The following is a 15,879-nucleotide window of genomic DNA, read 5'->3' as shown; positions in this document are numbered from 1 at the left end:
GGAACTTGGATACTTCCTTTGGGGCTGAACTCTGGTGACCCCTCCAAGGGTAGATGAATCAGACACCTCTCTCATGGTTGTTATTTCCAGCACCCCTCCTGGGGTTGACAGATCAGAAACTAATTTTTGAGAAGAAGACTCATATGCCCCTACTAGAGCTTGAACATTGGATACCCCTCCTTGGACTGCGGAGACAGACGCCTCTCCTTGGACTGCAGAGACAGACGCCTCTCCTTGGACTGCAGAGACAGACGCCCCTCCTTGGACTGCGGAGACAGACGCCCCTCCTTGGACTGCGGAGACAGACGCCCTGCCTTGGGCTGTGGAGACAGACGCCCCTCCTTGGGCTGTGGAGACAGATACCTCTGACTTTAAATGGCTTGAACATTCTTTTCTGGACACTCAACTTGGGATAGGATCTTTTAATCACAGGACCCCAGTCATAAATTTGAGTCTCTTTTTCAGTTGCCTACTTAACACCCCCATCAGCAGTAGCAGGATCGGCTACTGTAGATGACTTGTAGACATGAGTGCTATGATATTGAGATTTGTCACCATTTCCAGGTTTGCAAAGAATGAAATCCTTAACAAAATGACTGGAATTTCCACAGTAAGGACAAAGGTGTTGCTCTCTATGCCGCTGACATTCAGACTCAGAGAGATTGGGCCGTGGATAGCTCTGATGAACAGCTATTCCTTGCACAGAGAAAGAGACTTTAGTAACTGGATGGGACAAAACAGGATCAACAACGTTGGTGGCATTCCTGAGGAGTTCAGGCATCACAGAAAGAATACTAGTCAAAAGTTCTTGTAACTGTATTAACATCTGGTAGAGAATCCGCAGTTGGTCAGGAGTCTGAGTGCAGACACTGTGCCATTTGATGCTGAGTCAACTCCAAACCCTCCAAGCAACCTGCAATATTGCTGAGGAGGTCTCGCGTCAGACAAACACTTTAGGCCGGGTCCATGTGGCCAGTTCCTACTGTCATGACTGTGGTTTTTGTGAACCCGGCATGTATGTGAAGTCTGTGCGGGTAACTGGAGGACTATGTGTATATTTGGCTGGTCTGTAGGAATCAGTGAGATGAAGTACTAAGGAGCAATCCCTGACCGGGGGTCGAACCCGGGCCTCGGCAGAGGGAGCCGTATCCTAACCATTGGATCACCAGGGACTTAGTGTTGATAGCAGGATGATGATGTATTGGGTGATAATTAACTGGATATACTGTCACAGGAGTAGGTGTTTGTATACTCAAGGTTACTATGAAATAGGTTCTCTGGAGTTGTGCAGAACTGGTAGGAGAGCTGAAGATGTTGAACCGGACTGGTTACTGGTGAGACTGAGAATCGGGCTGGTTACCGATGAGACTGAGAACCTCACTGTGAACCAAGCTGTGTACAGATATACTGGAACGCAACTGTAATCCGGGCTGGTACCGGATATAACTGGAAACGCAACTGTAAGTAGAACAATGATTGTGGCTGTGACTTTAAGACAAGGCTGAAGGAGAACTGAAGACTGTAGCTGTGACTTTAAGATGAGACTAAAGAACGAAAGACTGTAGCTGTGACTTTCAGATGAGGCTGAAGAACTGAAGACTGTAGCTGTGACTTTAAGACAAGGCTGAAGAATACTGCAGCTGTGACTTTAAGATGAGGCGGAAGAATACTGCGGCTGTGTCTTTAAGATGAGACTGAAGAATTCTGCGGCTGTGTCTTTGAGACGAGACTTAAGAATACTGCGTCTGTGTCTTTAAGACGAGGCTGAAGAATAGTGCGACTGTGTCTTTAAGAAGAGACTGATGAATACTGCGGCTGTGGCTTTAAGACAAGACTGAAGACTACTGCGGCTGTGTCTTTAAGATGAGACTGATGAATACTGCGGCTGTGGCTTTAAGACAAGACTGAAGAATACTGCAGCTGTGTCTTTAAGACAAGACTGATACTGGATATAACTGGTAACACAACAGTAATCCAGACTGGGTAGCGAAAGAGCAGAGTTTTACAGGAGCCAAAGTAAAAGTGTTACCTTTTAGGGAGCTCAGATACAAAGCTCACACAGAGCTGTGTGACACAAGGAACTGGCAAGCTGTTTATACCAGTGAGCAGAAAAGACGCAGGATCCAGGACAGATTGCAGAGGTAAGTCACCAAATATGAGAACTACAGTCAGGATCGTGACACCTGCATTCCAGCATTACCTGCATTTATCTGCCATCATTTTTCATCTGTGACTGCATCCAGGTGCTGCTTTATTCACCTATCTCCCGCATCCAGCATCTGTCGGTTATTACCATCTGTCACTGTGAACATTGCCAGTCTTCACTCCTGTGGAGCCACAGCTATTTTCTCCAAAAGATACTTACATTTGCTCCACACTCACACCTGAACAAATTTGACATGTACAATGACTTCCATAAGTTTGAAGGAAGATCTGTCTAAAAAAAAAAGTGTGGTAGGATAAATCAAAACTCCAATATTGCTAATACTTTCATACACATCAGTCTCAAACATCAAAGCAATTTCTACCAAAGCCACATGAATGGACTTTTACTTTAATCCTTTCAAAAACTAGTCGAAAAAGATATTGAAACCCTACCAAACACAAAATCAAAATTAATTTAACATTTAAGGAAATGCTGGTTATGGAAGACCTTGGGAATGACGAAAGTCTGCAGACAAATGAGAAGGCTTAGAAGTCATGGATGTAGTAAAATATTCAAAGGAAACAACACGCCTACATTCTGATACCACTACTTAAGTGAAATTTACACTTGTTGATCCTATGGAAAAATACAAGGAAGACCTTACCTACATTATTACATGGAAGAAGGCTACCATTTAGGAGTCCTCATGAAAAAGGAGTTTGATTAGCTACAAAAAAAAATAATTCCTAGGATTTCCAGTTTAAGACATTCTAAATCTGCCAGGTTGCCCAATTGTATCAGGGATCAATTCAATTACTTCAAATAGATGGACACCTTTTTACAAAATCTTATCATAACCGAAAGAAACGTTTTAAAAGATTCCACTTCTGTCATGTAAAAGCTGGAAAAAGTCAACTGGAAAGTATCTTACACAGCAGCTACCTGTGATGTTAAATCATTATATACTATACGTGTATCAGACACAATGATGGATGCTCTCACTCATACCATTACCTGTGCTCATAGACATGTTTACCAAAAGCACAAATACATTTCATTATGGATACAATTGAGTACAGCTTGGGCCACAATTATTTCTGGCATGAGGGTTTGATTTATAATCAACTAAGAGGAACAGCAATGGGAACATACTTTGCACCAAGATATACAAACTATCTGTGGCTAAGTATTAGGATGACTTTATTTGGTAAAATAATCCCTATTTAGACAAATTGGTGTGTTGGGTATATGGAATAGATCTGAGTAAGATCTAAATACATTCAAATGGATTTGACTGCCAGAACAACTGGAAGGTCCACCGCTGGGCCAGTTCCATAACCTTTTGGGCCGGGCTGGCTCACCCTGCTGGCCGGGCCAGCACACACTGCTGGCCAATAACAGCACTTATCATATGCTTTGGCTACCGGGAACTTCTGGGTGCCACTAGCCACAGAGCACTTACACAGCAGCCTCCAGCCACTCTACTGTAATGTCCGCTGGGAATCTCATGGCCTGGGGAAGCTGTTCCATTGACAGGCGGGGTGAACCACAGAAGGGCTACCAGCCCAGCAGCATCCTCTCCCTGGCCCAGCCAAAACAGCTGACTACCTGAACAGCGCTGTGTGTGTGCGCCTCTGTGCTTGCCACCCCCAGCCTCCCTGTGTCTGTATGTCAGTCCTTGTGTGTGATTTTGTGTTCCCTGTTGCCATGTGTGCAGTATGCTGTATGTAGTGTGTGCCCCCTGCTACCATTTATATAGTGTGTTCTATGTAGAGTGTGCTCCCTACTGTCATGTGTGTAGTGTACTCTATGTAGTATATGCCCCCTGCTCTTGCCATGTGTGTAGTGTTTGCCTCCTGCTGCCGCCATGTATGTGGTGTGCTGTATGTAGTGTGTGCCTTCTGCTGCCTCCATGTGTGCAGTGTGCTGTGTGTAGCATGTGCCCCCTGCTGCCACCTTGTGTGTAGTGTACTGTACATAGTGTGTGCCCCCTGCTGTTACCATGTGTGTAGTGTGCTGTACGCATTGTGTACCCCCTGCTGACGCCATGTGTGTATGTGCTATATGTAGTGTGTTCCTCCTGCTGCCGCCATGTGTGCAGTGTGCTGTACATAGTGTGTGCCCCCTTCTGCTGCCATGTGTGTGGTGTGCTGTACATAGTGTGTGCCCCATGCTACTCCTGTGTGTGTAACGTGCTGTATGTAGTATATGCTTCTTGTCGATGCCATGTGTACAGTGTGCTGTACATGCTATATGTAGTGTGTGCTCCCTGCTGCCACCATGTGTGTGGTGTGCTCTATATAGTGTGTGTTTCCTGCTGCCGCCATGTGTGTAGTGTGCCCTTTGTAGTGTGTCTCCTGCTGCCGCCATGTGTGTATTATGCTCTATGTAGTGTGTGCCTCCTACTGAAGCCATGTGTGTAGTGTGCTCTTTATGGTGTGTACCCCCTGCTGCCATTTGTGTATTGTGCTCTACCTTCACTTACCTAACACTTAGATTTTTCGCTGCTATCCTTTATTTGTATGGTGCCCTTGGGTAATGTTAGGAACCTGCACAATGAAGCTACCTTGACAATTGGTGGGCAGGCTCATAATACTGGCCAATTTTATGCCAAAAAACTCAGATATGATGAATAATTATTCAATTTATTATAATTCTAATGGTTTTATAATGTACCTGCTCTCTTGTTTCTATGTTGGAGTATTAAAGACCTAATTCAGAGTTGATCGCAGCAGGAACTTTGTTAGCAGTTGGGCAGAACCATGGGGGTCATTCCGAGTTGTTCGCTCGTTATTTTTTTCTCGCAATGGAGCGATTAGTCGCTAATGCGCATGCGCAATGTCTGCAGTGCGACTGCGCCAAGTAAATTTGCTATGCAGTTAGGTATTTTACTCACAGCATTACGAGGTTTTTTCTTCGTTCTGGTGATCGTAGTGTGATTGACAGGAAGTGGGTGTTTCTGGGCGGAAACTGGACGTTTTATGGGTGTGTGCGAAAAAATGCTACCGTTTCTGGGAAAAACGCGGGAGTGGCTGGAGAAACGGAGGAGTGTCTGGGCGAACGCTGGGTGTGTTTGTGACGTCAAACCAGGAACGACAAGCACTGAACTGATCGCAGATGCCGAGTAAGTCTGAAGCTACTCAGAAACTGCTAAGAAGTGTCTATTCACAATTCTGCTAATCTTTCGTTTGCAATTTTGATAAGCTAAGATTCACTCCCAGTAGGCGGCGGCTTAGCGTGTGCAAAGCTGCTAAAAGCAGCTTGCGAGCGAACAACTCGGAATGACCCCCCATGTGCACTGCAGGGGAGGCAGATATAACATGTGCAGAGAGAGTTAGATTTGGGTGGGTTATTTTGTTTCTGTGCAGGGTAAATACTGGCTGCTTTATTTTTACACTGCAATTAAATTGCAGATTGAACACACCACACCCAAATCTAACGCTCTCTGCACATGTTATAACTGCCTCCCCTGCAGTACACATGGTTTTGCCCAACTGCTAACAAAGTTCCTTCTGCGATCAACTCAGAATTACCCCCCCCATATGCTAAAAGTGGTTGCGCAAAGAACACTGCTTTGCTTACACTGGAGGCCATACTTAGATGGATGATTTGCACCTAGCATAGGGCTGATGCAAGTTTACATTTTGCAACATATGGTGGCGTCTAAAGACGCACAAAGCATGACTGAAACAGCTGTAGACACAGTGGGCATCTCAGTCCTTGCATATTGGGATGCACGATGTACGCCAGGGAAGCGGTTTTAGCATAAAGTCACAGATGCAACTGCAGCAAAAGGTGCAAGGAAGGTAGAAACTCTATCCAACGCACATTCAGGCTCTATGATGAGTGATTCCACCCTCTTAACAGACCCCACTAACTCGACAGCCCATTAGGGCTGCTGCCATAAATTTCCTGGACTGGTTTTCGATCCCAATCGGCCCCTGTATGCATACATCACATTAATCAAAACTAACTCAATTTATAATTTACTACCAGTACTATACAAACAAGCAGAGCCAGCCCTAACCAATATGATGCTCTAGGCAAGATTTTGGCTGGTGACCCTAGCACCACCACTATTTCAACCTCTGAACCAGCACCCATTTCCCAGCTCCATCACCCCTCACGCATAGCAGTCCTCTTTTTGGTGCTCCTACCCCTATATTTTAAAAAGGAACAGTGCACACAAAAGGGGTGTGTTCTTGCTGGGAAGGGGCATGACCACACAACAGTACCTTCAATTCAAATTATGCCACACAGTAGTGAAACTTTATTCTCATTATATCATGGGATAGTGTCCCTTATTCACATCACATTCCACTGAAGTACCACTTTACCTTATATACGTTACTCCTCACAGTAGTGCCCCTTATTCACATTACATCACACTGAATTGCCCCTTATTCCCATTACAAAACACCATATTGCTCTTTATTCACATTCGACCACACAGTCGTGCCCTTTCTATACGTTACGCCACACATTAGTAGAGCCTTTATACACCTAATACCACACAGTAATGCCCCTTACACATATGACATACATTATTAATGTAATTATAAACATAATGCGCCTTACACATTTGCCAACCTTTATTAATACCCTTATACACATACTGTAATGTCTCTTACACATGCACCGCACATTATTAATGCCCTTATACACATAATGACACACATAATGTCCCTTACACATATGCTGCACATAATTAATGCATTTATACACATAACACACAAAATGCCCCTTACACATATGCCGAATACCATTGCACAATCAACCCACCTGCACACAGCACTCACACAGCCGCTAACACTGTGAACTTGGCCTCTGCTTGGGTATAGATGTGCCCTAATACATCTTGCCTCAATATGCCATGCAGCAGGAGATGCCTGGCGTGAGTCAGCTGGCAGCTCCCGGCCAGCTCTGCTAATGTTGGGAGCCTATTTTTGCTTTAAACGCATCTTGTTAGCATTGCTATGTGACTAGGATGCACAAGCTGATTAAAATGATATATGGCATGCCTATATTCTGTGTGTGACTGTGGCTGAATCAGCATACAAAATGCTACATTCCAGGAATACACTGGAATGCAGCATTTCGTATGCAGATACAGTGGGAGTTGCGCACAGAATATAAGCATGCCTGCATATCATTTTAATCAGCGGAAGCTGCTTGTGCCCCTAGGCATTCAAAATGCCCTAGACATTTGCCTAGTTTACCTATGCCTAGGGCCGGCTCTAAAAACTAATGTAAAAATTCTGGATTTAAACATATATTTAGACAATGGATGAATAAACACCAACATCTACACTAAAGATGTAGATTGCAACAACTATCTGCTGGCATCTAGCAACTATCATCAGAATTGGATTGGAAACATTCCTTTAGACAACTGAAAAAAGAACAGCTCAAATCCTGTCAAATCAGAGGAAGAATCTAAAACATAATTTCATAGAAAGAACGTATGATCTTAAAGTCAAGTCAGCCCTATCAAAAGTAATAAAAAAACAGGAGAGAAAGTTACTCCTCAAGTATAAAGGTAAAACTGAAAAACCTCTAAAAGCCACATTTGTGTCTCACTTCAGCAGCAACATTTAAAACGTAAGAGCTATCTTAAGATTTGCAGCTTCTTACCTTGGACCAAGAAATAAGACAAATAGCGGACCCAAGACCAAAAATCGTTTACAGAAAAGCATGAACTCTTAAGAACATTCAGAAATCAAGACACATCCCACCAGAAATATCAGAGTCACTCAAAAACTGAAAATAATTTTGTACTCAATGCATAGGGCGCAGGAATCAGAATGACAATTCTGTTTCACCAATTCAATAATTTACATCCAAATCAAGAGGCACCGCTCTCATGATAAATAGCCATATAAACTGCAATACAGAGGAAGCTATCTAACTATTAGAATGTCCCTGCCATTGCCATTCAGTGAAAACTGCAAAACAGAATTTCAGAACATATCTATAGAGGGAATGCATGCAATATTCCGGTTGTCGGGATGCCTATTGTCAGTATCATAGAAACATAGAATTTGACAGGCAATAAGAACCACTTGGCCCATCTAGTCTGCCCCTTTTTTTATCCTTTAGGTAATCTCAACCCTTTTTGAACCTTAATTCTTTGTTAATTCTTTGTAAGGAAATTCATATGCCTAGCCCAAGCATGTTTAAATTGCTCTACAGTCTTAACCTCTACCACCTCTGATGGGAGGCTTTTCCACTTATCCACTACCCTTTCTGTGAAGTAATTTTTCCTCAAATTTCCCCTGAACCTGCCTCCCTCCAGTTTCAGTGTATGTCCTCGAGTTCTAATACTTCTCTTCCTTTGAAGAATGTTTCCCTCCTGAACTTTGTTAAAACCTTTGGTATATTTGAAAGTTTATATCATGTTCCCCCTTTCCCTTCTCTCCTCCAAACTATACATGTTAAGATCTTTTATCCTTTCCGGGTAAGTTTTGTTATGTAGGCCATGCACCATTTTAGTTGCCCTTCTTTGTACACTCTCTAATGTATTTATATCCTTCTGGAGATATGGTCTCCAGAACTGGACACAGTATTCCAGATGAGGCTGCACCAATGACCTATACAGTGGCATTATTACTTCTCTTTTCCTGCTACTGATTCCTCTCCCTATGCAACCAAGCATCTGACTTGCCTTTCTCATTGCTTTTTTGCATTGCTTTCCTGCCTTTAAGTCACTTGAAATAGTGACTCCTAAATCCCTTTCCTCCTCAGTAGTTTCCATTATAGTACCCTTGATACTATATTTAGCCTTTGGGTTTTTGAGACCCAAGTGCATGATTTTGCATTTTTTAGCATTAAACTGTAGTTGCCACGTTCTTGACCATTTTTCAAGCTTAGCTAGGTCATCAATCATTTGTTTTACCCCTCCTGGTGTGTCTACCCTGTTGCATATCTTTGTATCATCTGCAAAAAGGCATACTTTCCCTTCAATACCATTTGCAATGTCACCAACAAAGATATTAAAGAGAACTGGTCCGAGTACAGATCCCTGGGGTACTCCACTGGTAACATTTCCCTCCATAGATTGCACTCCATTTACTACAACTGTCTGTTTCCTATCCTGCAACCAGGTTCTTATCCATTTAACTGTTTTATAATCCACCCCCACACTTTCAAGTTTATTTAGCAGTCTGCAATGTGGGACACTGTCAAATGCTTTACTAAAGTCTAGATATGCTACATCTACAGCTCCCCCTTGATCTATTATTTTCATCACAGAGTCAAAAAAGTCAATAAGATTTGTTTGGCATGATCTCCCACCTGTAAATCCATGCTGTTTTGGATTCTGTAAGTTGTTTGATTTAAGATATTCCACAACTCTTTCTTTTAATAGTTTTTCCATTACTTTCCCTACTACTGATGTAAGGCTTACTGGTCTGTAGTTACTTGCTTCTTCCTTGCTTCCGCTTTTGTACAGTGGAACTACATTCGCTCTTTTCCAGTCCTCTGGAATGGCACCTGTATTTAGTGCGTGGTTAAATAATTCTGTTAATGATGCCACCAGCACATCTTTTAGCACTTTTAGTATCCTTGGGTGTATCCCATCAGGCCCCATTGGTTTATCCACTTTTAGTTTTGAAAGTTCTGTTAGGACCTTCTCCTCTGTAAATGTAGTTTCATCTACCTTATTTTTATGAATGTCCTTGCAACTTAACTGTGGCCCCTTCCCTTCTCCTTCTGTAGTAAATACTGAGCAAAAATAATGATTTAGGTGATTTGCTATTGCTTTGTCTCCCTCCACCAATTTCTCACTCTCTTTCTAAAGTCTTATTATTCCTCCATTTGATTTTTTCCTTTGATTAGCCCGTCAGCGGCAGCCGACATACCGGCAGCGAGCACAGCACATCGGACCCAGTGGCGAGCTTAGCCACCAGGCCCGAGTAGGAGCACGGGGTTGCGTTTGGTATTCTGAATGCCGGCATTTAGCCGTCTGTTGGGATTCCGGTGTTGGGATCCTGAACGCAAGGATCTCGACAGGCGGTATATTAACCGCATACTCTACAGATTATTAACCCACAATGTTTTGCATCACTTTCTGACACATCATGAAAAAGCCCTTAAATGTCTTAAATTACTGGGTGGGTATTTAACACATACAAAAGCAATGGAGAGGAGGACATATTTTTTAGAAAAGATACAATATCTAGAAGTGAAAACCAGGGGATCTAAAGAATGAAAACCCTCTGTGACTTTTCAATCCTTTTAACTCAGTAGACGATTCAATCTATAGTCTCACCAAACTCCCATTACATTTCCAAATTGACATTTGCTATTTATTTTTTATACTTCATTTATTTGTAATTTTTTTTAATTTATTTTATTATTTTTAGTTATATCCAGATTTTGTATTTCCCTATGTCACTTACTACTCTTATACTTTACATTTATTCTATGTTGCATGCTTCACCTAATGTATAAACTTTTTTGGACAGCTTTTACAATGTAGACAAACCTGCATGTATGTTTAACCATTTTTATGAACTTAATTTCACAAATAAAAATTCAAAACCAAGCCCCAATATGGAAGCCAATCAGGGAGCCATACTGGCCCGTAAAAAGGACATCCATAGAAGAAGTCTTTGAAGGATGGCAAAATATGTTTGATCACAGCTGGCTCCCATCCACAAGATACTGAGAGATACTTCTGCTTTTGTAGTTCACTTTGAGAGCAGGATGCCGAACACAGAAGACCTCTCTATGCACTGCACCTTCTGAATCATTGGAATCGCAGTCAGCACTTGTACTCCTAAGATGTCACGGGGAAAGATTACGGTAAGATCCTCCATTCCTATTCCATTGAGACTTTCCATGCCAACCCTTAATTGTTTATTGCTTGTCCTTCTATTCCAATGAATACACTTTTTTTCACACATTTTATACACCTTATATTTTGCATCATTAATTTGTTATATTCTGATAGGAAGCTGCTCCAAACATTACAGCAGCACCCACTTACTTTTGGTATAATCGCAAATGCCACTCATAGCTTGGTTATCCTCACGTTGGCTAATATTAGCTGATGTGAATCGGGAGGCATTCGAAGTATGACTCCAAAGAGGATGCAAGAAGGCAAAGTATATACTCATAAGGCGGTATTCAATTCTTATTACGGGTCCCCACACCCGCGCGCGCCAGCAGTTATTTAATTGTTTCTGCCGACAGGCGTGAGAACTTAATTTCTGCTCGCATCGCGCCTGTTCACTTAGTGGGGTTTTGCCGCTTTATGCGGTTAAACCCGACTGATATGGGCGTGATCAGCGCAATAAGGGGGATCAATTCAATATCGCCCAGCAATCTTCCGTCACTTTACTCTGGAGAAGGGGTGCAAGAAAACAATTGAATTCCTCCCATAGCGTTTTTGCTCCAGAGTTTTGACTATAAAATATTAGAATAATACAAAGATCTTTATAATATATTCTTTGTTATTTTTATATTTTTTATATAGTTAAAACTCTAGTGTATACATTAGTATGACAGAAAAGGCTCTGCCTCACCTGCCTCACCTCACTGCATGTCACTGGGCACTATGTGGAGGGGTATGGTGGTGCATTGGGTATATAGGGGCTATATAGGGACAGTATATGGTGGGGGGGTGCAGAATATGGAAGAGGATGGTGGTGCAGTGTATATAGGGGCAGTATATGGTGGGGGTTGCAATGTACAAAGGTGTGTGTGTGTGTGTGTGTGTGTGTGTGTGTGTGTGTGTGTGTCTGTGTCCTGAACAGAGCTCTGTTGGGCACCCTCCAGTGGCTGCCGGCGGTACCATAGAGCTAACTATATTGAAAAAATCTGCATCTCTCTTTCTTTCCCAGTCCTATTTGCCCTTTCCCCACTCTCCATAACCCCCCAGTCCCTATCTGCCCCTAATCCCACTCTCTCTCTCCCCAGCCCCCTCTCTCTATATGCAGCAAGTATGAAACAATCAAATCAGTATTATTAATATAAGCAGCAGCAGCAAGTTAGGAGGTTGTAACTTCTCCCTCCAGTTGTGAGTCATTTGGTCTGTGTAGCGGCCTCTAGCGGCCACCAGCGCACATAACAGAGGTGAGGAGCAACCTTAGCCTTTTATTATATAGGATATAGGGCCTGATGCTGCTGGGACAGCAATTGAGTCTGCTATTGAAGGCACATCCGCGACTTTAAGGTAAGGCTAGTATAAACCCTTCCTCTGGTGTACAACTGTGTATCTGAATCAGGGGCATATTAAGTGAGGAGCAGACCCTCCTCTCTCTTGCTGGCAGCCGGGCAGCGTAATCAGTGTCACTCTGAGTGACAGCACCAGGCGCTAGTAGACTCTAGTGTGGTGCTAGAGTCTACTGTGCACAGGCAAAACTACAGGAAAATTGCCACCGCTCTATTTTCGCTGTGGTTTTGCAGGGCTGCAAAAGCAGATGTTGGACTCCAGAGAGGTGAGTGCTGAAGAAATGGGAGTAGCGTGTTCGGTGTGGGCCCTCTGGACCTGAGGGGCCTATGTACACCACACACACTGCACCCATTACAGATACTGTACACCACTGATCTGAATGAGCATGGGCTAGTATGCCTGCAGGGCTATAATCTCCTTGGAACCATAAGTATCACCAAACTAACAACATAGTGATACAAAAGCAGACTTGGAACATGTTACTGCCAGAACTTTACACCTTTGTGGAGCAACTGCAAAAGTCTCACAATTTTCACTCTATCCCACCCTACATTTGGGCATGGGGCCCCAAGCACTACTCGTGTACATAGGACCATTCATTTCATAACACGCCCCTGACCATAAGGCATATGATTGGTCACCACTGCACATTTTGCAGCCCAAAAAATTATATTTTTTATAGGTCAGCAAAAGAAAAGTGATCACATTGTATTCAATCATCATGAGCTTCTGCAAATTGCTGCCCGATTTCCCCAAACATTGTGTAACTCTGTCAATAAGTACCATGGCACAGCTTGTAAGAGAATCTCCGGCTTCTCCAATGTCATTTGATTTTACTTATTTTTCTTTGTATTGATGTTAGTAACAGTTATTTATTGCAGAGGATAGCAAACAGCCTTTGCTTGTCAATGAATAATACACAGACATAGCCAGGGATTAAGCACAATGGTTACCTGACAACTTTTATTAATGTTTATTTATTTGGTGCTTACTTTAGCCCGTGTCAATCCATTCTGCCTGGAACTGTTGTTGCTGTTGGACTAGGACAGATTAACAGATTAAATTTATTATTTTATTATTATCTATTTATTATTTTTTTAGCACACAGGCTAGCGGCTATCACACTTGTTAAAGATTGTTATGTATTGTTAGATTAACAAATGATCTTTCACAAATTTCTAAAAGGGTATTCTTGGTTTCTTGCACTTTACAAGTTTGCTGTGGTTAAACCCTGACTCTGTGCACAGAATGCTACGATTTAGTACTGCGTAAAATATGCAAGATCAATACAGGATAGTTGCAACACAGGTACTGTACAGCTGCAGCACAGGTATAGATGATGGGTACGGAATCCCAGTGGTCAGAATCCCGGCGGTCAAAATACTGATGCCGTAATCCCGACTGTCAAAATGCCGGTAGGGGGGTGAGCAGAATGAAGCCCCTTGCGGGCTCGCTATGCTCACCACGCTGCGGGCTTGGTGGCTTGATTCGCTCGCCACAAGTTTTATAAGAGACTGTTAATAAATAAATAATAAATAAATAAATATTCCAACTCCAATAATAAATAAATAAATATTCCCACTCCATGGGTGTCGTAGCATCGGTATTTCGACCGTCGGGATTCCAACTGCATCCCAATGCAGTATAGGTACAGATGCAGCACAGCTATAGAGTAGTACAGCAACTTCAGCATATTTATACAATGTATTTAGTCTTAATCTGGTGTACCACTGTTAACATTACAACTGGCCATTATTGTTGTTTGGGCCACTGGATAAAACCAATTTATGAGAACGACTTTGGGGGGTGATTCAGACCTGATTGCACGCAGGCTATTTTTTGCACTGCAGCGATCAGGTAGTCGCCGCCTACAGGGGAGGGGGTAATCACTGTGCAGAGGTACGAACGCTTGGGCAGAGAGCAAGTTTGTGCAGTCTCTGCACAGCTCAGGACTTACTCAGCCGCTGCGATGATCTTGGACGGAGCTGTGTCAGGAAACCTCCCTGGAAACGGCCGGACATGTCTGCGTTTTCCTGGACACTCCCTGAAAACGGTGAGTTGCCACCCATGACAGCCTTCTTCCTGTCAATCTTCTTGCGATCGCTGCTGCGATCGCTTTCTTCATAGAATACGTCACTGTCCGACGACCCCAGTCGCCGGCCTGCAACGCGCCTGCGCATTACGGGTCGCACGCATGCACTGTTCAGACTCAATCGCATGGCTGCAAAAAAAGGCAGGGTGCGATCGGGTCTGAATGACCCCACCATGGGGGTCATTCCGAGTTGTTCACTCGCAAGCTGCTTTTAGCAGCTATGCACACGCTAAGCCGCCGCCTACTGGGAGTGAATCTTAGCATATTAAAATTGCGAACGAAAGATTAGCAGAATTGCGAATAGACACTTAGCAGTTTCTGAGTAGCTCCAGACTTACTCGGCATCTGCGATCAGTTCAGTGCTTGTCGTTCCTGGTTTGACGTCACAAACACACCCAGCGTTCGCCCAGACACTCCTCCGTTTCTCCAGCCACTCCCGCGTTTTTCCCAGAAACGGTAGCGTTTTTTCACACACTCCCATAAAACGGCCTGTTTCCGCCCAGAAACACCCACTTCCTGTCAATCACATTACGATCACCAGAACGAAGAAAAAACCTTGTAATGCCGTGAGTAAAATTCCTAACTGCATAGCAAATTTACTTGGCGCAGTCGCACTGCAGACATTGCGCATGCGCATTAGCGACTATTCGCTCCGTTGCGACAAAAAAAATAACGAGCGAACAACTCGGAATGACCCCCCATGTGCACTGCAATTGATATAACATTTGCAGAGAGAGTTAGATTTGGGTGGGTTATTTTGTTTCTGTGTAGGGTAAATACTGGCTGCTTTATTTTTACACTGCAATTTAGATTTCAGTTTGAACACACCACACCCAAATCTAACTCTCTCTGCACATGTTACATCTGCCCACCCTGCAGTGCACAGGGGGCTAATTCAGACCCGATTGTAGCGCTATGACCAGCCACCCTGATATGCGGGGGAACGCCCAGCACAGGGCTAGTCCGCTCCGCATGTCTGGCCCTCCCCCCGCAGCATGGTTGCGATAGCATCGCGCGCCGGCGATTCTATTGCACCTGGCGAGTAAGTCCCTACCTGCACAGCACTGCTGCGCTGGTAGGCAACTTTTTGATGCCTCCCAGGTCGCAGCGGCTGCGTATGACATCACGCAGCCACCGGGCACGCCTGCTTTGCCCGAACCGTGCCCCCAAAACAGCGGCCGAACACCGCCTGTCAATCAGGCAGAAGCGATCGCTGGGCTGAGATGCCGATCACATCTCTGGCATGGACATGCGCACTGCGGTACATGTGCATGTGAAATTGAGACCTGATAGCCCGCTGTGCGAAAACGCACAGCAGCGATCAGGTCTGAATTAGCCCCATGGTTTTGCCCAACTGCTAACAAATTTGCTGCTGCGATCAACTCTCAATTAGGCCTTTGGTCTGGTTGCATTATCTAATTATTTTTCACAAATTTGCTAGTTGCTGTCTTGGGGGGTCATTCT

At 43.7% G+C, this 15,879-nt stretch overlaps 1 long non-coding RNA gene across 2 annotated transcripts in view; it reads left to right on the top strand.

The window, feature by feature from the left end:
• Window positions 1-15,879, top strand: part of LOC134945340 (uncharacterized) — a 171,285-nt gene that overhangs the window by 140,777 nt on the left and 14,629 nt on the right. For both annotated transcript variants that reach the window (XR_010182103.1, XR_010182102.1), the window contains exon 3: window positions 10,836-10,951. This is a non-coding gene — a long non-coding RNA (uncharacterized LOC134945340). The remainder of the gene's footprint in view (window positions 1-10,835; window positions 10,952-15,879) is intronic.

The sequence above is a fragment of the Pseudophryne corroboree genome, chromosome 7 (genome assembly GCF_028390025.1).
Source record: "Pseudophryne corroboree isolate aPseCor3 chromosome 7, aPseCor3.hap2, whole genome shotgun sequence".
Taxonomy (NCBI): Eukaryota; Metazoa; Chordata; class Amphibia; order Anura; family Myobatrachidae; genus Pseudophryne; species Pseudophryne corroboree.
This window is presented reverse-complemented; position numbering and strand designations above follow the sequence as displayed.